Below are 26797 nucleotides of genomic sequence, written 5' to 3' on the forward strand. Positions count from 1 at the left end.
CATCTATTCGGATTGTGCATGTTTCTTTGTGTGTGTATAAATGCGTGATTTATCTCATGAAGCTCTGGTCGCATGTTGAAAAATGGCACATTTTGAAATTGTCTCGCTGTTGGCTTAACAGTGACAGAAATTAGAAGGGACTGAAAAAAGTAGCTTAAATGCCACAACACAACTACCCAGCTGCTGCCCCTTCCCCACAGTGTCTCAGTGATAGAATGCAATTTGTTAAATACATTAACACTTCAGCGAAGGATCCGATGAGGGAATTCATCATTCTGCCAGATGCTGAAGGAGCACCTGATTACTTCTCTGTGACTTAGAAAGGAGATATTATTTAGTCATGCATCTAGGAAATACTGTCAGATATTCTTCCACATGAGTACCATTTATCATTCTCTTGTATTTATTCCTTAATTTCTGATGACCATGGTCTTTCAGCATCTGCTCCACAAAATATTATCACATTTTGAATTTGTTTGCTTGCTGCTTAAAGGAAGCAAAATGGCACATTATTATCCTCAAATTTCACCTAAAGCTCATCATGATTGAAACAATTTACCGGCACAATAGTGAGCTGCAGTATGTGTTGCAGCCTCACCTTGTTTAACCTGGCAGTGAAGAAGCATTCACAGTCAGTTAAATGCCACCTTTAAGTTGTTAAGCTTGCAGCTAAAACAAAAGCTCATTAAAAAATATTCATAAAGGAACATTCTGTTGTTGGTTGTTGGTGCTTTTTGTTTCAGTTCAAATCACTGTGTGAGCACAATATGGATCTCAACAGAAGCTTTTGCTTTCAGAGTTTACATGGGCATGAGTGTCATAGTTATGATTAGGTTTATGAAATCAAGTCGCCAAACCCTTTTTCTGCTTTTTGTACTAACAACATAACTCAGAAAGAACCAAAAAGTCAGAATGAAATGCTGCAGCTCACCTTCACGGCTGCTCAAAGAAATGATATATACATTGGACATTTTGTTGCCATTATCGTAGTTTAATTAGTAAGAATAAAAATACGGATCAATAATATGGAAAGCACATTCCAAGTTTGCTCTCCAGGGTGGAAATTAGTGAAAAACAACAAACAATTTGCTGAAAAAGCAGGAAAACAATGATCTGCACAGCCATATCAAAGGTAGTTATTTTGCCACAATACCACAAGAAAAATCAGCTTTTCAGGAGAAGAGCCTCATGTTACCTGTAAAATATGGCAATGGAACTGTCGGGTCAACTTTCAGTGTTTCAACTATAAATTCTGTGTCATATTAAAGAATGTTTGAAGATAATATCAGGCCATATCTCCCAAAGTTAAACCAGAAGGGAACCTTTCTACACACCACTGAGGCTAAGCACACAAGCAAATGCACCAAAAAAAAGGCTTAAAGAGAAGAGATGGAGGGTTACAGAATGGTCAAGCCAAAGGGAATGTTTGATTCCCATTAGAATTTTGTGAGAGGATTTGAAATTGGCAGTACATGCAAGAAAACGCTCACACATCTGGCAGCTGAGGGATTTCTGCATGGAAGAGTGGTCATAAAATTTCAACAAGCCAATGTGAACATTGGCGTCAGTTGTGCCAAATGTTTACAAAGAGCTGTTTCTGCCAAAGGTGTCAATACTAACTCCTGAGAATATGGATGTATTGACAATTACTGTAGAATAAATGATTGAAAAGGCCTTTTTTTCCTATACACTATGTTGTTTCTGCTCATCATCTTCATCTGTAGATACTTTCTAACAGGAATAAATGTTTGCTTGACCAAATATGTCAACGCTAACAATTTCCACTTATTTTGTTTTCACATGACTACACTTGGTAATGGAAGAAAAACATGGAAATGCTAATATATCTCTACGGTAGTAGAGAGGTTAAAGGGGGGTTAAAGCCAACGTGGAGCATGTCAAGTCTGTTGCTACAGTCATTTGAATTTATTTAATAAAGGTTATAAGCGAAGGTTATAGTGGGATTTAGCAGGTGGGGGCACCCTAAGATCATGTCTAGTGGTGCGGTGTGGGGAAAGGAATGACTTAGAAAGTTTGATAATGATTTTTTATTGTGAGCACCAGTAGATTTGTTTTCTTTGTATACAAGCTGTAATCAGCTGACCTGTGCTGCTGCTTCTGCCCTGAGACTTACTGCTCTTTATGGATTTAGCCTGCTGAATGTACCAAGATATAAGCATGTGTTACTTGAGCTATCATGGCTGATTTAGAATCCCTAGAAAGTATTAAGCTTGTATAAAAGCTAGAATTTGAAATGCTGTTCCAGATCATTCAGGCCCACTTTAATCCCTGATTATAAATAAGTTACTGGAATTTTAAATTTAACTATTTAAATTGCAGGTATTTGTTGTTAAAATAGCTGCTGCCTCCATTCAATCCACAGCAAACACAGCTACTGGTATTTTTCAAGCTCAGAGTTTAAAAATTGAAGGTGACACAGAAGTACAGTTCCTCAAGTGGCCGCTTGAAAACTGCCTCTAAAAGCTAATTAATCCCCACAGATACTGTAAATACCCTAATCAGAAACGGACGTCTGTGAAATATGTTTTTGAAATTTGTTATGCAGTGATTAGCCAGTAGGACAGAAACAGTCTATAGTCGCGCCTTCTCATTCAAGCTTTCTAGCGTTAGCTGACTTTGGTCAGCTATGGCTCCAGAAAATCACCACAGCCAAAACGCTAACACTAACACTTCACACAGGGCTTCACAAAAACAATGGATGGCATCACACTGACTATGTGAGTGTTTTATATGAAGTCTTTGGTATTAGATACACACATACATAACTACATCTCCGTTGACACACTGTAAACACACTCAATGTCATATATTAACTTTAAAAAAAGTGTCAGTCTGTCTGATTATGTGGACAGATTTGATGACTGAAAGCACAAAGAAAAGAAAAGTGATATGCAATGATTTTTGTTTATCCACATGCAGAATGAACATGTAATATTTTTGCATCATGAAACACTTGCTCAGACACGCAAGACAGTCCCTGATACACTGTATTAAAGTGACTTTGAGTGATGTCATTCACAGGCACAAACAAAGGTAATTTAGTTCCTGCCTTATTTTGCTTGTTTTAGTGTAACCCAAGGCTATTTAGAATGGATCTATCCAAGTCCCCTAACTTAATCTGCCATTTATAGGCTGCCATGTAGGGAGGGGGTGAGAACAGGCATCGTGCTTTGTGATTGGTCCAAAAAGTAACCAAGGAAACCATACTGCTTTAAGTGTTGTAAATTGGTTAAAATTAGTTTATCTCTAATGTGAGTTGCAAGATGGTTGAAGTAAACATGATCAATCAAGACTTGTGTCACAACTCAAATTGTTTAGACACTAAGCTGTTGTTTCTCCAGTTGCTGAAGAAGGTGTGTGTTTTGAGGACCTTCTAGTTAGCTAGAATGCATCTCTGAGATCTGTATGGAAATTTGGAACATAATTAAAGAAAGCATTTCAAAGGTAGCCTCATAAATAATGCAAATTCTTTGTTAAATGTCCCTGACAGCTGATGCTGGCGCTGCAGAACGTGAACCTCGAGAAAGGCTGAGCTGGTCTATCTGGTCATCAGGTGCCTCCCTTGGAGTGCTATAAATTGACAGAAATGGGAGACAGCGCAAAATAGATGAGATAGCTTAAATGAACAGTCCCTATTAATAAGATTCTTAATGTGACACTATGAGGCTCCAAATTTGGACATAAATAGTACAACACAAAACATATGGGGCTTAGTTAGTCAACACACAGCGGATTGCCTGGAGGGTTGTAGCATGTAGTGTGTATCAGGTCAAATTAGTGATGGTTTTCACTTTTCATGCGATTTTCTGCAATCAGAAAAATAATTATTATTTTTATATATTAGGATGAAATACAGTCTGTCTAATCGAACACTATTAAAATTCGCATGGCTGTGATATGTATTTTCATTTTCTTTTCCGAGCTCACTTTTTCACAGCCTCTAAAAGCATCTTTAGAGGAGTGCTGTTTCACTCATAAAATGCACATTGTTAAGAGGTCCACTTATTGACTGCATAATTACCTTCTGCCTTTCTCAATCAGCACCAGAGATGGTGAGCACAAGTTGAATGAAAAGAGAAAGCACAAATTTTACTGTACCATCATTAACAAATCTTCCTTAATGAATTAGCGCGGTATCTGCACTATGTAGGGAAAGTAATTGGGCTGTTCTTCCTGCCTTCATTAAAACTTGAGGGTAACGTGAATATTTGCTGGTGCTTTCTCAGTTTTACAGAATCCAAACTACACTGACTTTAAATAAAAAGATCATATATTGCTTTTGTTTCCCTTTTCAGCTGGTGACTACTTAATTTTCACACACATTGGTGACACTGTACAAGCAAACTGAAGCCTGATTGCCTGCACAGAACAAACTGTATCGTGATTGGCTTCAGCTTGATTGGCTGAATGATTAAAAAAAAAAATGCTACACTCAGAGAATCACATTAATTATAAACTTTTGATTAATATGAACTTCGTTAATCAAGGAAACAATTCTGCGGTGTATTTTTCAAATTATTTTATTGCCCAGCTTTATTCATTCATCTTATTTTTCATGGGCTTACTGCAGACACACACACACATGCGTGCGCACACACACATATCCCTTTGCTCTACTCAGATTTAACTAGTAGCTCAAGTTAGGAAGGCCACTTAAAGCCTGATATTTTAACCAGAGTGTGGTTCAGCCTTTCCGAGTGCTAGTTTAGCCCAGAGGTCTGTGACAGATGTGGGTGATGTCTCTGCCCCAGATCTCGAGGACTTTGTCCCCTTTAATATTCCTTGACTCCGGGGCTTGCATAAGCATGTTGAGAGGAAGAGAAGTCAAGGTCACTCCCACTCTGTCGCTGCAGCCTCATGAATATTATGATTAATCACAGTCTTTTGGCTCAAATTAATAACAAACAAAATTGCTGTGCACAGCCCATAGATTCAAGGCTAGCTTTTGAGGAACTGTTTATGTTGCCCTCCTCATCCCTTTCACCCAGACGCCCACCCAGCACTCCCTGATGACACTTCTTATTCAAAGTGAAACAGACCCCCCCCCCCCCCCCCCCCCAATAAATAAATAAAAATATAAATAAATAAACTATCACTGTTGTACTGCTCTTTTGGTCAGAGACAATGTTAACCACCACTTATCTGCCACAAGTGCTGAGATGTATCAGATCATTATAAGCTTTAAATATGTGGGTCTTAAAAACAGTCTTTAGCTGGAAATAAACAACACCTTTCCACCTCTGCTTCCTTCTCATTTTCCAATCAAATGGCTCTTTCTCAACCGTCAATGGCTACTTCATTTTTATGTGTACAAAACAAAAACTAACAAACAAAAAAAACCCTTACAAATTGATGTCTGATTATTTGCACTGAAAAGTGTAATTTTCAGGTTTTACTAATTTAGTGCATTGCAAGCCACACAAACAAATAATTAGACCTACCACTTGGTTAAAAAGGTTTTCCTGTCTTTGATGGTTATAAATATGAATGACATAGCACCCTTCAATTATATATTACTTACAAGCCTGCTATTTGTTGTTTTAAGCCTCAGTGATTTGTGGTCATGTAGACCATGATTTTATTTTTTTCTACAAGATGCCGCTGATTCAGTACATGAATTGATGTCTGACGAAAATGCACCAATGGTCACTGAATATCAATTTTTATATTATAGTACTAAATGGTATGTAACTGCCTTAGACAGTAGACTTAATACACCAAAAGAAATGTCATCTAACACGCATGTACAACTGTGAAACACAAGGCATTGTTTTATTTTTGTATACCTCAATGTTATGACCAAAAAACCAAAAAAAAATCTTAAAAGCCACTGCTGCAGCTTATACACGTACATGTGAATTCCTTGCTGTTTCTGTTTGATGCTAACGTGTCGTTATGGCTATCATTATGTGGCGTTCTGTAGCGAGGCAGGCCGTCCCTCTTTACCTGTCACTGCATTACTGAAGTGGAAACAGGTGTCTCATTTGATGTTTTCCAGGCCTTCACCAACTTCTTTTACTTTATTTATTTATTTAGCTATTTTTCTCCTCGATACCGCACATGGTCCTCTAAAATTGAGTCGGTCCTCCCACAAGTGCTCTCTCCTGAGTGGGTGACAGCTCCTGGCATGTCAAAAAGCTTGATGGGCAGCAGACAAACACACATACGGGAGATGACATTTACTCAGAAGGTCACCGTCAGAAACTGTTCGGCTACTTCACATCGAGGTCGTCACTGTATAGATTTAATTCCTTAAAGTGCTTTTATTCTTAGTCACATACTGCCTCTGTATTAATTTTAAATGCTTTGTGTTTACTAGTCACGGTTTGATATGTATTTCATGTATGTATATATAAAACACTAAAATTATGCTTTTTTTAAAGTCATGCTTAAATGCAGACGTTTACCTCGAATCTAAGATTGTTTTTACTCCTTTCCCATAGCGCACGAGAAGAAAATGGACTAGTTTGGGAAAAAAACAACAACTTTATCACAAATCCTGACCTTTAATTACAAAACCTTTGCAGTGGGAGACCTCAGCTTTCACTGAAGTTGACATTTATAAATACCGAAATGTCCCAGTGAATTGCTTTTTGTTGAAGTCGGAGTATTGTTGAGGCAGATAGCATCAGTCCATTCGTCAAATACTGTAACTGCTGGTTCAGGGTGCTGGCAGGGTGTGTGCAGAGGACAATGTATAGCTGATCTGAACTGTCCACATATGTAGAGGACAGACCTGTTAGCAAAGGGCTTCTCCTATCAGTCACTGAAGTGATGAAAAGTCGAGATAAAGGTGGTACTCTACCCTGCTACTGTGTTTGTGTGCCCAGGACAAGAAATCAATACAGCTGATTTCAGAGACTGTTTTACAGTCAGGGCAGCTCTCAGCTTAAATGTTTGTTTTATTCAATGACACTTCTCTGCAAACCACTATCCACGGGGAGCAGAGAACAAACGTGAAACAAATAAACTGGCAACCCATCTCAGCATTGTTTGCACTTACAAATGGAAACTGGATAGTGTGGAAATTTTCTTTACCCAATGTCAAGGCAAAATCTATCACAGCTAAGATCCAAGCCATTATATCACAGCCTCTGAGGAAATATTACTTCTCGGACTGGCTTGTTTTATCCCTGATCTTTCTGTCCACCCATCATCACAGGGATACGGAGGCATCTGTGGGGACATGCGCCTTCCACTGCCTCTACTCTGATGAAAGAGGATTTCCTGTCTGATATGTAGTAAAGGTTATCTGGATCGCAGTCATGTTTCTGTATAACATGCACTGCCAAGCAAAAACAGGAAAGCATTTCTCCCCCAAAACTCATTTCAGCTTTGCCTTTCATTATGACCACCACAAACATGCTGCACTTATGTGACCATAATTCTCTTTTCAGTGAGCACAACAAAACTCTGATACATTTTGGTCTGAAATGAAAAAGAAACCTCTTGGTGATTCCAAGAAACCTTCAGAGTACCCTTTCAGCCACCCCTGTGCAGCAAGCACCGTATAGAGGAACATTAGGTGAGAAAAAAAAAAAAGAAAAAGATAATTATTGGAAGCCTGCGCAAACCGTCAGATTACTGCTTTCTCACAACACGCTACTTTCACAGATTTACTTCAGTGAAAGTGGAACAGGGATAAATACAAATTTGAATGGGATAATGTTTCCCTCTAAATACTAGCCGTATACTTCGCAAGACATCAATGTGCTTTTGCACTTATACATATTATTTTGGGGAATTATTTGCTGCAGTTTCTAAAGAAAAAGCTTTTGCTTCTAACAGTAGGCCTCAGTTGACAATTCAGTGTAAAAAAAAAAAAGGGGAAAAAAAAGAGGAGAGAATGGCGCCTGAGGCTGAGTAGAGCAGACAAGCAACAGCTTCACATCACTCACCTGGATTCAAAAAGGACAGAAATAGCACTAAAAGCACCCACTCTCACTTTGTAACTGTTCTTTTGTTTCCCTGTCTCTCGCGTTAGGCTACCTTCATGGCAGCCTAGCACCCTGTGTCTCATTTCCCAAAAGGCTATTCACCATCACATTATAGCCAGGGGTCATTTAAACTCTGAGGTACGCAGAGGAGCTTTACAAAAAATGCAGTCTTGCAGGTTAGCAGTTTGACAAATATATCACATACGTTCATTTAGTCTAATTTTATTTTAATATCCCTTTCCACCTTTCATTCCTTTCTTTTTTCTAATATTTTCTTTAGTATAAAAGCCAAGTGTCTATAGAAAATATGCTGTTCTACTCAGTGATTCAGATTTTTCTTTTTTTTTAAACTTTAATATGATTATCGGTGGGTGTTTGTGAGAAAGTGGACATTTTTGTCACTGATCATTTGCATAACCGATAACCCCAAATCACCATTTAAGGCTATCGCTTTTCTCCATTTCATTCACAAAATAACTAAGGACCAATGAGAAACATCTTAAACTATGGCGCTTCAAGCACTGTTGCTGAAAATAATCTGGGGAAAACATTGCAAATTAATTGTGTCAGATATTGTTTTCAGGCCTAATAGTGACCTCAAAACAGAAAATATTACTGATGCTGCTATAAATGTTTCTCCAGGCCAAGTAATTCTTACACTTATCTAATAATATAAAGCCTGGACAGCTTGTACCAACATCTATACACCATAATCCTGCAGATGTCCACAAGACACCTCTTGGGACACAGTCGTAATCCCTTTCCAAGCCTGCAAAAGCTTTAGAGTGGATGGGCAAACTCCTCTTGTAACCTTGCAAGGGCAAAGAACAAGTCAACTGTTTTGCAACCACTCCACAGATCACATTCTTACTCTTGGATCTAACATTCAGCAGTTCATTGGATGATGTTTCTTGCTGAAGAGGACCATTTGAAGCCAAGGTCGACCTGATTTGCTGTGCAGCTCCCACAAGTCTCTGTTTGTTGCTGCCTGCACCTTCCACCTGGCTAACATTACATTCCAGTGGCACTTGAATGTCTGTTCATGCCAGTAGTGCAACTACAGGTTGACTGCTTCATGCTACTTGTTTGGGCTGGATGTGTCTGCTGTTACGGGAGCCAAACAGCATCTGGCGTGTTCTGGCTTTTGGAGCGAGCTGTCCCTGATTTTGGGTGATGGTTTCATGCATTGCTTTTGACTTGCCCATTCTCCTGGACTAGTTAGCACTGAGAAACACTAACAGGGACATTCACACTTCACACTTTTTGAACTTAATCTTGTGAGTTGGAAAAATATTATGAAAGATAGTTATATATTGTCTAAAGGCAAAACACCCCACGGTTTAAAAGTCTTGGAGTATGACAGTGATATGAAAATATCAAAATAAATAAATAAAACATACATGGTTAATTAAAGTCAAAAAACAAACAAACAAATAAATAAAAATCTGAACACATTGTTCACTGCAGTACTTTGTGTGTCTTATCCAAGTTTCAAGATTTCCTCACTCGATCTGGATTCTGTACCACATGCTTTGTACTGCTAAAACCTGACAAATAATCAGCCTTCTAACACATAAGAATTCAACCAACATAGTCAAATATCTGGTAATAACTTTGTTTTCATTCAGCTCCACACCTTCATCCGCTGAGACCTGAGTTTTTGTCAGGTAAGGACGATTATGAGCTGCTGAGAGCTTGGCGTTCTGTTAGTAGTGCAGCCAAGGCAATCACTTGTTGTGACAGGGACAAGGAAGCTCCCTCTTCTTGCAGGAGGTTGATTGATTGGGCAGTCAGGGAGACGGAAATGTCCTTCACAATGGGCAATGAAGGACGGCAGGCCCAGGATACTCACTCTCCTCCAAAAACTTTGCGTTTTACTGAACTAATTCTCGCGGCTGACATCAAAGAACTACAGCTGATGCGGGAATGAGCTCTACTGGAAATGCCTCTGTCAAACAAGATGGATGCAAGTGGTCCAGATTCATAAAGTTGTGCTTCCTGCTTTGAATGCACTCTTTTCATATTCATCAGTACTGCCCAAATGTAAGGCCTTAGCATTGAAGTGTCAATCAGAGAAGAAGCTCCAGAGCACCATTCACTGGATCAGCAAGATTATGTCAGTTCATATATCTTATCCTTTTTATAATTTGTCATCCTCCCATTTAGCAAAATGCATTGCTTTATAGATTACAGCACTGCCCTAATTTCCATGAGAAGGAGATGAAAGTCAAGAAATTTATATTCCATAAGCAAAATACATTTGGAATTACTTTAAGTAACTTTACTTTTCAAAATACAGATGTAGCAGGTTGGCATGACATGTTGTTATTTATAATGACAATGTCATTATTAATACAAACTACTACATATTCCATTTTGATATGTGAATATTTAAAATGGAGGACTGAGCAGCACCACCCACACCAGCTCAAAATACCCATGCAAGTAGTTTATACACTCCATGCACTGATTAATTACACATTTGTGACTACATTACTTTTTATATCGGCTGTGTGGTATTATATTGTCCTGGTTTGTTACGAGACAGCGACCGCTTCTGCAATCCTCAGTTTGTTGGAACAGTCCAGTTCCTGCCCATTAAGGGAAGGACAGCAGACACTATGGCACAGAAAGATGATGTGATACTTTACGTGATGCATTTAGTGCTCATTACTCATTTTAAAAGGCCGATCCCCTGGCTGTGAGCACAGCTACAACTGCTGCAGCTGTGACAGATGAAGGCGTGGCTGGAAGTGTTTAGTGTTCGGACTTCTCCTGCTGCTGTGCTTCAGTTATGGTGCTAGGAATATGTCCACACTATTTGCACTTCTGTGAGAGATGTGTTCCTAACATACAATAGCTTCAATACAATGCTTGGCCAGCACAACACACCACTGCGCGTACACACACACACACACACACACAGACGCACACGCTCGCAAACACACGCACATGCATGCGCACAGACAACTGCTGCTTGAAGTCAGTGTTACACCCTTTTAAAAGAAACATGCCACGGCCATAATCATAACAACCAAAGCATGGCAGCGGCCACAGTCACTGACAGCTGTGTCATCCCGGTCAGCAGTCATAAACACAGAGTCTGCATCTGCAGTGGTCAGCGAGGAGCTGAACCAAGTCCTCATCTTTCTGAATGCAATGGTACAGACTTGTGCCCAAGCATGCAACCACAGCTGAGAGTACACCGACACTCTCTGTAGTCACAACACGCAGTGGTTTATGATATTATATGATACCATAATACAGCTCAACCTTTCTCTGTGGGTCAAAATGCAGAAGTGTTGTGAAGCAGCACAAATCACATTGCTTATCTCGCTCTGATCTTTAGGGGGCTCCATATAGTCACCCCTTATGAGCATTTGTGATTGTGTTGCTTTTCTGGAAGTTCCAGGACTCAATCTTCTCTGCTTCTGCATGCGTCTTTATTACCATTATACTGTAGGATCTGTTCTAATCTGCTCAAAATTTTCTCCTTCTGATTTTTAGTGAAGACGAAGACATAACCAACGAGCAAAATGCATGCAGTGCATCATGTCTTCAACATTAAATTTCATCATCTTCTTTACATTCATCAGTTTCAGGGAAGACCTTGTTAAATATTTGTGCTGTGCGTGGTCATACAGTGCTAAGGCACCATAGTCATTACCAGTGAGGTATACGCCACTTTTAAATGTTAATTGGAATTTCTCACATTCTCATTATACTCGTTCTAAATGATGTGCTCTGAGCTCCACAGAAAGGGTCCCCATTTATTCTCAGAATGCTTTCAAAGAGTCACATGGTGATGTTCACATGTGTGACATGAAAAATAAGGTGGACTGTTTTTGTTGTTGTTGTCGTTGTTCTTTCCAGGGAGGGGGTGTTCTTCTGTGTATAAAATGGAGCTTGGAGAGAACAGAGAAAATATGTTTTTGGCCAACATTTCTTGCAGAGGACTGTAAGAAGTAGAGTGAAAGTAAATATTCACTTCTCCAATTTACCATGAAATATTTTTATCATCCATCCATCCATCCATTCATCCATCCATCCATCCATCCATCCATCCAATTCAAGGTCACACTGGGACTGGAGCCTATCCCAGCGATCACTGGACAGGTCACCAGTCTATCAAAGGGCCAACACATAGAAAGAGGCAATCATCACTTCCATTCGCACCTACAGCCATCATTCATTAACCTAATATACATGTCTTTGGGGTGTGGGAGAAAAGCATACGTGCATGCAGGTATGGAAAAAAGAAAAAAATGCCTATCCCTAGTTTAAAGTCAAATGATGGGATTTGTCATTATTTAAAAGCTTCATATTATCTACAAACTTAACATAATGGATAAAGTGGCTAGTTAACACATGTACCAACCCATATGATTATAATATGTTGGATCTGAATGAGGAGCACCTTGCTTGATGCATCAAATCCTTTTGTCATCTGTATCAGCACCAAAGTATCCAGCAGCATAAATACTCCAAAAACATACTTCACTGAAAATGTACAGAGTATGGCCCTCAATCAAAGCCTATAATCCAAATAAACAGTGTTGTGGAAATCGAAACCAAATGCTTTTAAAACCATATGATCTGATGCAGGCCTTTTGTTGTTGTTGTTGTTTGTTTTGTTTTTTTGTGGGTCAGGCATTCAGTTTATGAGTGGCATCAGTCACCCTATACCCATTACTGTATAGGTGTTAGAACAGTATGACCTCTCTCCTGGCTCTGTTAGCGCTGTCATTAACAGTATAGGTACCCTCATTATTACCTCCAACCCACAGTGCTGTGTATCACTACCAAAGCCTTCTTCGTGGCTACTTCATACATTCACACTTACAATGCATTGAAATATGCATTGAAACTAAAATATTATTTAAATGCATAATTTACTTATTGATTAAAAAAACAAATAACTAAAAATTTACTGAAAATGTAGATTTTCTTTTTAATTCTATATCCACCATTTCAGGGTTGTTTTACATTCCTACTGACTAATTAAACTATGTACAAGTATAATGTTAACAGTGTGTGACGATATTAAAAACAGTATCACAGAAGCACACGGATGGTCAGAACAAGAAAATAATCTGTGTGCAAATCCATCCGAGGGTTGGCTTGTATCAAAGTCTTTGCAGAGAAGGAGATTACTCTGCCAGCCACCAGGGAATGAGGCCATGCACCCTCATCATCCAGCATATAGTGTAACAGCAACCAGGAGAACGTTAATACCCACCTCATGTTCAATTTTAATATGCTGTTCGTAGTTATAATTTTTCTGTCTGTGGTTTATTTTCATGGATACAGCCATGCACTTTGTGTATTTAGTTCCTTGAATTCACATTTCACAAAAGACTTTCAAAAGGAAGTTCAAGTTTTAAGTACAAGAGGACTTCTCAGCAAGGTGAGGTGCCGAATACAGTTTGCTTGCCTGCCACTTAGCAAAACCAGTTTGCATCATCTCCAAGAGTCACATATCAGCTCTGAAGGAGCTAGCTGAAAATCCATTGCCTGAGGGAGATCACCACAGCATCACCAAAGTCAGCAGCACAGAAACTGTCATACACTGACACCTCCTGTGATCTTTCAGATATGGAGTGGAGACAGCTTTGATTGGACATACTGCCTACCAGGTAGTACAGTCAAATGTTCAGTGCATGCATATTTATAGGGTGCACATTCACATGCTTCGCATCAGGGTGTGGAGTGCAAGGTAAGAATAATGAGGTTCATTACAGGAATCCACCCACTTCTCACTACATGTATTGACCATGTCAGTATGCACTTTTAAAATCTTTAATAAGTAATTAGCCTGGCTGAAGTGGTGGAGTTGAAAATGCTTGAAATGGCAAACTACCAGCATCTTGCTGATGCCTTGTTGCCTTGGAAACATTGGATTGGAAGCACCAGGCAGATAATGTTGGAAGGAGCATCAGCTCAGTGAGGAGAGCGGAAAAAAGTTAATTGGTTTTGAGATTCAACCATAACTGACCAATAGCAGCTTTTGTAAACATAGGATGGAAACAGAAATATTGAAAAAAGTTTTATAATCTCAACTCACTGGAAATAAGGATTGCCTAATGCCACGAACAGGAATATGCTGCCCTAGCCTGTGAAGGCTATTTGGACTGGGAGCTTAAGCTTGACACAATGTGCCTATACAATGGGTAGATCTGAGGTCTTGGGGATCTGCGGAGGGAAGCGCAGCCATAACAGAAATCCTCACTACAAAGAGAAGAGGTGAAAAGGCAGTTATTTAACCAGATGCCCCACTCAGCAGAGAGAGGATTAAAATGCACTACTGCTTATCTGGCATAAAGACTTTGACTTTAAAACTGCAGGTTCCCTCAAAAACATGGTGTGAAGGTCAGCCTTTTATTAGATGCCTTTTGTGTGCTAATGAGAATGCAGAGGGATTTATGTGTCATTCCTCTGTTCTTCTATCCACTCCAAGCTTTAATGTAGAAAAGAAAGAATTACAAGGCTATGAACAAGTGCTTTTTTGTTTTCAGATATTTTGTAAAGTGGGTACTGATTGCACAGGAAAACATGCTGAAAGCCTGGATTACTGCCCAAGGTTCAAGTGAGCAGTTGAAAGTGTAGTATATAAATGGTCCAACTTGAGTTCAGATGTTTTTTTATATTAAAAAAAAAGAAGAAGAAAAATCAATTATTTTGTTTTTAAAATCATATTTGTTCTCTTTTTTCTCAGTTTCAACAGTCCTGTTAAACTGTAGCAATTGATTTGGACTCTATTTATGAAAGGACCAGTGCAGTGTGGATTTTACCCTGAACAGCAGCTTACGGTTGAATCGCTGCAATGATTGCAATGTTTAGTCGTTCCATGCACTGATTTGCTTAAAGAATATCAGCCTAGCTGTATTTGTGCAAAACATGCACCAATGCTTAACATTTTAGGTGTTGCTGTATGTTCATAGAAAACATATCAGCAAAATGTTACGGGTTTTATTTGTTGTCCTTGCAGCGCCTCTGGAAAAGTATTATCTACTTGTTGTTCTTTCACTTAAAAAAAATGTTTAGACATCCACAGCACAGGGGAGAGATTACACTTTTGTTAAAATATTAACTTGAAGCATGAGGCTTGGCCTTTTTAACAGGTCGCCAAAACCACAGCCCTTACCAAACTTTACCCAGAGTGCTTTGTTGTAAATCCCAATTCTAGTCACACAGCTATTCTAGAGAGTTATGGTTAACATTTAGCACTGTTCTCTTTTTTTTTCCTTTTCATGATGTCTAGCCTTGGGTATGGAAAAATAGAGCTGTATTGATTGGTCGATTAATTAAAACAGGATAACTTATGAAGTCACCTGAGGAAAACTGTGATGGACATTTCCACTCAGTCTTTTCAATGTTTTTATAGACCAAATGATCAATTGAAAAACAGAAAACATTAATCAATACTTTGAACTAATGAAGCTACTTATAGTTAATTATTCAGAGAAAGGACAAAGGCAAAAACCTGTGCATCAGAACTACATTTTTGCCTTTGTCCTTTCTCCGAGCTCTTATGTGTTGTCCTACACAAAATGAGAGGGCGTTCACACACAGAATGAATTCAATTACTTTGTTTTACTTTATACTCTGTGTCTCTTAACAACAAAATCAGCAACAAAAACCTCCACTAATGGTGACAGTACTTGTCAAGTACCTGCTGAACACAATCACTTCTTCACCACTGAAGCGGCATGCTTTACGCACCCCATGCAGTGCTCATTGTACAAAATTTAGCAGTTTGCTGTGAACAAACTGAAAACAAATGCAAATTTTGTTTTCTAATTAGCAATATATATGAATTCTCTTTGAGACTGAGGCAGAGCGACACTCCCTCCTCTCTACTAGCAACGTGCTGTCCTCCAACAAAGAGTTTCACATCAGCAGCAGAGGGAGGAGGACAGAGGACAGGAGGCTGCCACTAACTGTTAGTCTGTCATTTTTAAATTGAATTTTTCAAAATCACTGACCGGGGCTTTTTGCACTCCTAAACTTTGCCATTGTTGCAATGGTTCACGGGATGAGAGGAACCAAATGCAGCAGACCAGAGGCGGAGTGAAATCCAAATGTTTAATCGCCAAGCAATGGTCATACACAGGTAATCAGTCAGTGTAGCTGACCATTTCCAGCAAGAGATAGACAAAAAGGTTAAGTCCAAAAAAAAAAAACAGATTGAAGAAAACTACAAACATGAAAACACAAAGATACATCAAGGAAAAAAAAAAGTAGAAACTAGGAAAATGAGGAATAATGTCCTGGAAACAAAGCTTGAGGAAATGTCAGAGCTTAGTACTCTGAGCACAAATACAATCTGCAATTTGAAAAATCGTTATATGGGGATCCTGGCCAATTTTACATATACGGTATAAAAACAACTCAGAGATGGACTGTGACTGGTTTTAACAGCCCCACCCTTTTTTGTGTTTTTTTTTTTTTTAATTTTCTTAAAGCAAGCAAAAACCAAAAATACACCAACCCGTGGCATAATTTGTTTTTTAATGCAAAGCTCTCTGAACAGTTGTAGAGCAAAGCTGTGAAGCCAAAGCAACAAATTCAGGAATTGAGTAAACATCTGATCGCTTGTATTTTGCGCTGGTTAAATATAGATTTAGATTTCATAAATCCAGAACACGCTACAGAATGTGTTTTTCACCGTTCTTTTTTGGAAATAACACGATATAGCCATTATTGGATCCAGTGATACTGAGAACAATGCAATAAAAAAAGCAGCCTTCTGCCTTTATAGCCCCCAGCTCTCGGGTTGTTGAAGGTAGCAAGCTCTTCATATTGGAGTTATATGTGACAGTCAGCCGTCTCACCTGTCACCCACATTAGATATTCTGAGAGGATATCCTATTATATCTCGTCATAATCTGAAGCGATTGGGAAAATGGGACTTTAATTAGTTAATCTAACAATCCTGTCACAGCCACACAACATGCATCGGGTCTGAGAGCATTTCAAATGATTCACCAAAATGCGAGTAACCACTATGACAATAATTTATTAACTGGTGCAAATTCATTGCAATAACCTGAACAATGTTTATTCCTTATACTTTATTATGCACCTCAAATTCTCTTTAATGCCCCTTTTTGTATCAAAGGCAGTTTGTTAATAAAGCTGTTGTGCTTATGGCTTCCTCTCATTGGAATTAATATCTGCTCCTTGCCACCATTGCACTTTTTAAATTTTAATTTAAAAACACATTGCTTATGTTCTTCAGAATGACAATGCTGTTTTTCTTATTTACGACCTCATTTTGTTTCCCATGTGTCTGAGGTTTTGTCCCTGTGAGTTTTGTTATTTGGTTTGTCTTTGTGTGTTAAGTAGTGTTTTATTTTTCAGCTGTCGTGTGAATATGTGTTTGGACCCCCATAAAAGCAAGGGGCTACATCTCATGGGATTTATTCAGCTATAATCATTTTTGAAATAATGGCATATTTTTTGTCAGTTTTTTCTCAGTGCTTGCAGCATTCATTTAACCCCCCCCCCCCCCCCGTTGCCCCGTGGATGACATCACAGGCTGACGTTTTGTAATTACACTCATGCTCATATGTTAGTCAGCAACAACCTTTGCTTCATCTGGTTGTCACTCACCTCAAAGTGGAGATCAATTTAACTCGCACCCCCGCTTACTTTACGTCACTAACACTAACACTTATTTTCCTGTCATTTCATCTCCACAAGTCACTGAATTTCATTGACATTTGGTTTCTGGGTACCACTGGGTGCTGCTTCTCTCCTCTTGTGTGTACAGCTTTTAACATAGGATTAAAAAAGGGCAGAGCAACTGTAAAACATGTCCATAGAAAATGTAACGAATAGTGAAATTATATGGGAGTATTGTATTTCATTAGATGTTGATTATTGCCTTGTAAGCATGACCGTTTTCCACTAAATACATGATTAATTTATTTGTTTTTTTATTCTTTTCTGAGCTTCTTAGCACACTTCAAAGCCATCGGGTCCTTGGAGTGACATTAGTATTCTGCTCACATGTACAATTGCCTGTAAGCAATGGACTTTGGATTCGAGGAGAGGTTCATGCTGAAGGTATGGCCATAGACCACATTAATCTTTCATTTTTTTTTTTTTTTTGTCAATAATGTGGCACAGCTAATGATGAGGGAACAATTAAGCTACAGTAACACAACATGTTATACAGTGTGTAGTGGTCCAACCCTGACAAGACCACAAAGCTGTGATGGTTGCTATTTTGTGTGTGCAAGTTAGTTTTATTTAAAGACAACTGAAAAACAAGCTTAAGGCACAGTGTTTTGTTAGGGGCTTAAAGAAAGCTCTGAGTCTAATGTGCAAATAACAAATACTTTACTCTCCTATTTGAGGTCCACCATGTTCACTTACATCCTTCTCGTAGCAGTGGACACATGTGACATGAAAACTACTAAATATGATGTCCTTCATTAGGACAGAAGCTTATGCTAAAGCTGAGCATCTCAACACAGAGAGTGCAAAGGGAAGGAACACTTGCCCCAATGCCAGTGATGGCATAATAATTCTCTGAATGAAAATCGGTGGAGTCTTGGCACAAGGCGGCCTTTTGTTCAAGCGTAATGTAAGCCCTTGAGCATAATCAGAGTCCTGTAGAACATTTCTTGCACAGGACTGCGCTGAGTGGAAATCCACTTAATGTCTTCTTGTTTGCTGCTAAATAGCAGATTAACCCCAGAGGCTTCAACTACCCCACAGCTGGTGCACAGTATTGGAACAAGGTGTCTAGGGACCTCACTTTCCATCTCTAATCTTTTTTTCTTTCTTTTTTTTGGTGAAATCAGAATTGCAAGAAAGAAGGTTTTTTTTGTCACAAAAGGTCAACAATTTTCAAGTTATCAGATGAAAAACAGATGAACTGGGAAGAGGATTAAAAAGAAAGAGGATGTTTTATACCGCGATGAGGTTAATTTTATCAGGCAAATTTGATTGTTACAGCTTCACACTGATTAAGAGTGTTTCAGTGTTTAATTTGACGTCAGATCCCAGTTTGACAGTTTTAGGATGGCTTCTTCTTTCTTCTTCTTTTCTGGGACTGCAAACACTGTCCAATAAAATATGTCTACCAACACCTGTAAAAATAACTAATAAGCATGACCTTTTATCGTTATATACACATATAAACAAGCTCCAAGTATTAGGTAAAACTCGATGAACTGTTATACATACCTTTATGTTTCCTCTTTTTAGTTCTCATGCCGAGCTAAACTAACAAGCTGCTGTGCTTCATTTTAAGTACACGTGGTATCACTGTCACTCAAAATGTGTAACTTTTTCCAAGCTAGTAGTAACTTGCTTACAGCTGTAAAAAAGTGGAAAGTTTATCAATCCAAACAGAAATGAAAGGTTGTGTACAATAAAAAAAAAAAAAAAGACATCATATTTCCTGATTGGTACTGTGTTTACTATCATCATACATAAGTATTGTCCATCCCTCCGTCCATCAATCCCTTATATTCTGCTTATCTGAATTTGGGTCATGCTGGCAGCAGGCTCAGCAGGGTAGTGCAGATGTCCTTCTCTTCAACATCACTTCCCAGTTTCTCTCATGGGATCCCAAAGTGTTCCCAGGCCAGATGAGCTATATAATCTATCCAGCGAGTTCTGGGTCTACCCCGGGGTCAACTCCTAGTTGGCAGTGCCTAAGAAAGCCTACAAAGGCAGGCGCCCAGGAGGTATTTGAACCAGATGCCTGAACCACCTCATCCGGCTACTTTTGACATGATAGAGCAGCGGCTCTACTCTGAGATCCCTCAGGACATCCAAGCTCCTATTTCTACGGCTGAGCCCAGCCACCCCAAGGAAGAAGCTCATTTAGGTCACTTACTACTTCAGTTATTACCCAGGTCATAGCTAAGGGTTAGAGGGCAGATGGATTTCAAAAGTAAAAAGAAAGGTTTGCCTTTAGGCTCAATTCTATCTGAGCTGAGCCAAAACCCAACAAAAGACCTCAACTACTGCTGAGGCCGCACCAGTCCGCTGGTCCAACTCACACACTTCCTTCCCAACCCAAGATACTTGAACTGCCTCACCTGGAGCAGCCTCTCTTCAGCCACCAAGTAGCACATCATCTGCATAATAGCAGAGATGCTATTCTGAGGGTCCCAAAACAGACTGTCTGTTTTGGGACCCTCAGAATAGCAACTAAAAAAAAAAAACCTTGTCTGAAAACTTAAATTCATTAGAATCAGTACACGGGCTGCTGTAAATGTCAGCAAGGTACTTATTTAGAAACATATTTACAGTAGGTTGCTTTCAGAGTTTGTGCTTTGTTACACAGTTCAGAGGTAACTGGTTTGGTAAAAGGTTTGAAATTGCCTCAATTGTCTGAATAAGACAGGGCTCAACTCTGATATAAGGTTTTCAATGTCAACCCCCCCCCCCTTTTTTTTTAAAAACACAATTTTTCATGTGTCATTTTCTTGGTACATCTTCCCCTATATAGTGCTTTTTACTAGAAATTTTCAGCCTAAAATGAGTGCTCCAAAGTCATGCAATGTGTCTTATAAGAGCACAAACCATATGGGGGGAGTATTAGAGGCCCTCTGAGTTTGGGAGGAAAATTGGCCATTTGTCAGTCACATTCGAGCCAGTCTCCCATTACCTGTACAGACCCATTACACGCTACAAGTGCAGTAACTCCTCGTGATCTATGACAGTTATGTAGCAACCAGCGAGACACGTGAACCCTGCGCAGGAGTGTTAGCTTTATGCCTATGTATATGTTCCCACTGTGGGTTTTAAAGCTTTGTTTATTTTCTTCTTTAAGGTTCAGTTTGTAGAGTGTTTTCCTGCTTAAACCCCAGAAGACTTAAATTTTTAATGTCTGTGATTTTTTCCCCCCCTTCACTGTGTGGCCCTTCCTCCTGAGATTATAAAGCCAATGACATATTCAAAACCGCAGAACTCATTCCTTCTGCTCAACAGTTTCCATCCCCTTTCAAGTCCTTGCCACAGAAGGGGAGCTCATGCAGAAAGGATTTGCCCTATCCAAGTATTGTACCTGCTGTAAATGATAGATTTAGAGAGAGGCAGAAAAACTGCAAAAAAAAAAAAATAATAATCTCTTTGACGCAGGACACGACAAGTGAACAGACATAAAAAAGAAACCAAGCACACAGAAAATTGGATTTTCAAGAGTGCCTTGTCTCGCAAAAAATGACCAGTCAGAGGGTGTTAGTGAGGCAGACTGGCTTTCATTAGTGTAGTCATTTGGCATCACTGAACCATGAAGATGGTTAAGTGATATTATGTTAACCTCCTGTTTTACATCTAGACTTGAGATTAAATGTAATTAGGTGGCTTTTGTACTTCCCACATAGTCTTCTGGGTAATTGATGACTGACTGAAGTCCTTTAGTGACTGTGCTTTTGTTCTGATCACAGCCCTGCTGTCTGCTGTCTGCCGCTTTCACAGTGATTGACCAAGACCACAGACATCAGCTAGTTGGCTACGACTTTGACTTTCACTGTGGCCACATCAAAAGGGAAATAGTGTGCCACGTTTAGCAATTTATGGTATCTATGCCTTATTTTTAGCCCAGGGTTGGGTGAAAAGATGTGATGAATGTTGAATTTCTCTATTATGGTGAAAATCCTCAAATATATCCAGAAAAAAGCTGAGCCAAACAGTGAAGCATTGTCCTCAATGCATGAACAAGTTTGACATGTTTGTTCTGTTTTGAATTATAACTGATGGATCTGATTCTGATTCTGGGGGCATTTTTTTTAACGGACACATCTGCTCTTGCAGCAAGGAAGTATTTTTAAAACCCTTAGTAGTTCTCCACTGCAGTATTATCACAAATCAGTGATAACAAAAGACTCTGCTATACAGTAGGCTCAATCATATTTTATTTTACAAATATAATGCTTCTCTGTGGCACCAAATGAAAAGAAGTGCTTTGGGTCAGGTTTTGAACTCTTGAGAGAGTGATGTTTGATCATATAAAGACTGGAAATGATGAACCAGCGCATGGTCATAATTTTTTTTTTTTTTTTTTTTAAATAACTGAACCATTTAAATTTTATATTTGTACTTTTTGAATTTTTATCAAGTGGTAACCTCCTGAGCTGAAAGATTAAAGTGCCAAAAATTTCATTTCCTCTAGTGGCCACTTGGATGCTGGCACCTGAAGCATCATTAAAAAACAAGATTACAGTCTTGTTAAAAAGCTGGAAAACTATCATTTCTCTCTTCATAACAGCTCTAGGGAGGTGCTTTTTTTTTTTGCAACTCATCCACCTTGAAACTGGGTTTAGGGGCGGGGCTTTATTTGACAGGTGTCTCAGGCCTCACCTGGACTAATAGTAGTTACTGAACGGGACCTCTTCACCGTGTATGTGTTGTTGGTGGCTTAACAATGCTAGTATTGTTAAGCCACCAACAACAATGCAGCTTACAAACCAAGTATGCCGGCATTAACTGATAACTTGGCACTTTACCTTCTCATCTAAATATATTAACAACTGAATCCAAAAAAAAGAACAATGTCCAAAACCAATAGTGGTTGACATCACATCCATATTTTATAGAGTATACTGTTTGAAGTTATGCATATTTAGGAGCATGGTTGTCTTGAGTGACAGGTTGGTGTCAGCTAGGCCACTAGCAGTCTGCTGGGTCACCTCAGATAATTGGAGTCACTGAACTGGAGCTCTCAACCGTGTTTGTGGTGTTCCTGCATTTTAGAGCATGTTTAATTGAATTGTCTGGCACAATAACATGACTTGTTGTGTGGTTAATTGTGCTAACAGTCCATCCAAGAAGCCTGAGCTTAGGTTTAGATGAGTGAAATTGTATTGTTTTATTGGAATTTTACTTTGCAAGTATCCACACAGTTTTTGGATGCACTTTGCTAACAAGGCTTGCTTGCTATAGCTGATAATTTGGCATTTCCAGCTACATACATAAATACATAAATACATACCTAAATAGATGGTGTCCAAATGCTACTCCACAAACTAATGGGTGAGGTTATCGTGGCATATTCGCCATACTCGGAGCAAGCAGAAGAGGAAATATGGCACGTGTTGAGACAGAGTACCTAGTCATTTTTAATTGTGAGAGAAGTGATATAAATAGGTTGGTGAATTATACAGTCCCTTAATTAAATCTTAATGCTATAAAGCAATAATTTGCACAAGAGACTTTTAATCACATTCACATAATATAACCAGAGGTTTCTGTGGCCCATTTAATCTACAGGTGTCAGACTAAGAGCAGTTGCTATTTTAGAAGGGGCAGTTAAATTAACCCTAGGAGCTCTTTATTAAGCAGCAATAATGTAATGTAATCTTATAGCTTCGTTTACTTCTTCAGCTTCGAAGAACAATTAAAGTGTAAAGTGAAGGCTATAGGAAGAAAGGTGCAATAATTCTTCAAACTTTTTATGAAATTTAACAGAAACTGTTTTGTGGCCCCCACAATTTCAGATTATAGCCTTAGTTTAACAAATTCTTGTCTAGGAAAATACTGCTGCATTTTACCGACATTACTTTCTGTTAAATGAACTGAGTCACCCTCAAGTCTGTCACCAAGAAATAAACTTTATGAGTGAAAAGCTTCAAAATAATACATTCAAGTCGATACTGACTCAAAGACCTTGTATTCACTTTGCATTGCAGTTGTCTATCCTCTGTGCATTTGTGTCAGCACACATTTTCTTGAGTGTAATTGTCTCACGCTCAAGTGTCTTTCTGGCTTATTAGCGGTAGATTGTGTTTCTCTGCAGCCTCAATTTATTGTAAGGAAAGTTTCGATGTTGACTGGTTTTAAGTGAGTAAAATAATAATGCTGTGGCCCATTGTCCCAACAGGAAATTAATCTCATCCCTTTTCTTTAACTGTCCACTTAGAGCTTTGTCCCCTTTGGTAGCTCGAGTGCCAAATGTAACAGGCAGTAAACTCGGTGTGAACCAGAAGGTGTGAACAGATCAGACTGTTGGTGACTGAGTTTTATTCATTAAATATAATTCTACATTTGCTGGACAAGCTTGAAAGAGAGAAAATCATGAAGTAACTGTCGGAGGTAACACCAGCTGCAAAGCTGAGACTATGCTTAATGCTTAAAAGTTTCTGTTGATTGTTTTATTGTAACCGGCTGGAGAGCCGGGGCTCCCAATTGTGTAACTGTTTTTAAGTGCTTGTCAAATTGCCACCACATACAATAGAGCAATAATTCTTTTTGCATATAAATGCCGAGAATTTACACTTATATACATACTTACATACATTACACTTACCTCCATCCTTTTTTATAGTCTCGTTACCTCCCGTATTGACTATTGTAATTCCCTTCTAATTGGCCTCCCTCACAAATCCCTCCAGAGGCTTCAAATAGTTCAAAACTCAGCCACTGGCATTATCACCAAAACCCCCTCATTTCACCACATCGCCCCAGTCCTACAGCAGCTCCACTGGCTTCCAGTTACAAAATTCAGTTCAAAATCCTCCTGTTCACATTCAAGGCCATCCACAACTGTGCCCCAACTTCTTCACATCACCTCCTCATCCCACACCCTCCCCTCTTCCTCCTCTATCCGCCTTACTGTTACCCCAGCCCGCCTCAGTACTATGGGGAACAGAGCTTTCTCCCGCTCTGCTCCCCAGCTATGGAACTCTCTCCAACCTGACATTCACAATATTGACTCTCTTCCTATCTTCAAATCAAGACCCAAAACTTACCTGTTCAAAATTGCATACTCGCTTTAGTTCCTTTGGTCATTTTAGTTTCTTGTTTGTACTTTGTTGGGATTTGTCTTGTTTTCACCCCTGTAAAGTGTCCTTGGGTTCATGAAAGGCACTTATAAATAAAATGTATTATTATTATTATTACATATCATGCATTCAACATGTCCCAGAGAGCTGTATCCTTCCTCTAACGGGTTCGCAGAAATTGCGTAAAAAGTGCAAACAACAAAATGTACTCCATGCGCTTTATCATTTTCATTAGCATGTGCAGCTATGGTATTTCTGTAGCTAGCAAAATATGTAAATACAAAAAACTATTTTCAATTTCTTTTTGGGTTAGTGCCCTTTTTAGCTATTTTCTGTAGTTACTATGGATTTCTTTCATACATATTAACAAAATTAATTCAATTCAATTCAATTCAATTCAATTCAATTTTATTTATATAGCGCCAAATCACAACAAACTGTCGCCTCAAGGCGCTTTGAATTGTGGGTAAAGACCCTACAATAATACAGAGAAAACCCAACAGTCAAAAATGACCCCCTATGAGCAAGCACTTGGCGACAGTGGAAAGGAAAAACTCCCTTTTAACAGGAAGAAACCTCCAGCAGAACCAGGCTCAGGGAGGGGCAGTCATCTGCCGCGACCGGTTGGGCTGAGGGGAGAGAAAGACATGCTGTGGAAGAGAGCCAGAGATTAATAACAATTAATGATTAAATGCAGAGTGGAGTATAAACAAAGTAAATAAGGTGAATGAGAAACAGTGCATTATGTGAACCCCCCAGCAGACTAGGCCTATAGCAGCATAACTAAGGGATGGTTCAGGGTCACCTGATCCAGCCCTAACTATAAGCTTTATCATAAAGGAAAGTTTTAAGCCTAATCTTAAAAATAGAGAGGGTGTCTGTCTCCCGAATCCAAGCTGGAAGCTGGTTCCACAGAAGAGGCGCCTGAAAGCTGAAGGCTCTGCCTCCCATTCTACTCTTAAGTATCCTAGGAACCACAAGTAAGCCAGCAGTCTGAGAGCGAAGTGCTCTGTTGGGGTGATATGGTACTATGAGGTCTTTGAGATAAGATGGTGCCTGATTATTCAAGACCTTGTATGTGAGGAGAAGAATTTTAAATTCTATTCTAGATTTAACAGGGAGCCAATGAAGAGAAGCCAATATGGGAGAAATATGCTCTCTCTTTCTAGTCCCTGTCAGTACTCTAGCTGCAGCATTTTGGATCAGCTGAAGGCTTTTCAGGGAGCTTTTAGGACAGCCTGATAATAATGAATTACAATAATCCACCCTAGAAGTAATAAATGCATGAATGAGCTTTTCAGCATCACTCTGAGAAAGGATGTTTCTAATTTTAGAAATATTGCGCAAATGCAAAAAAGCGGTCCTACATATTTGTTTAATATGTGCATTGAAGGACATATCCTGGTCAAAAATGACTCCAAGATTTCTCACAGTGTTACTGGAGGCATAAGTAATGCCATCCAGAGTAAGTATCTGGTTAGACACCATGTTTCTAAGATTTGTGGGGCCGAGAACAAGAATTTCAGTTTTATCTGAATTTAGAAGCAGGAAATTAGAGGTCATCCAGGCCTTAATATCTTTAAGACATTCCTGCAGTTTAACTAATTGATGTGTGTCATCTGGCTTCATTGATAGGTAAAGCTGAGTATCATCTGCATAACAATGAAAATTGATGCAGTGCTTTCTAATAATACTGCCTAAGGGAAGCATGTATAATGTAAATAAAATTGGTCCTAGCACAGAACCCTGTGGAACTCCATAATTAACCTTAGTGTGTGAAGAAGACTCCCCATTTACATGAACAAATTGGAGTCTATGAGATAAATATGATTCAAACCACTGCAGTGCAGTACCTTTAATACCTATAGTATGCTCTAATCTCTGTAATAAAATGTTATGGTCAACAGTATCAAAAGCTGCACTGAGGTCCAACAGGACAAGAACAGAGATGAGTCCACTGTCAGAGGCTGTAAGAAGATCATTTGTAACCTTCACTAATGCTGTTTCTGTACTGTGATGAATTCTGAAACCTGACTGAAACTCTTCAAATAAACCGTTCCTCTGCAGATGATCAGTTAGCTGTTTTACAAC

The sequence above is a fragment of the Archocentrus centrarchus genome, chromosome 21 (assembly GCF_007364275.1).
Source record: "Archocentrus centrarchus isolate MPI-CPG fArcCen1 chromosome 21, fArcCen1, whole genome shotgun sequence".
Lineage (NCBI taxonomy): Eukaryota > Metazoa > Chordata > Actinopteri > Cichliformes > Cichlidae > Archocentrus > Archocentrus centrarchus.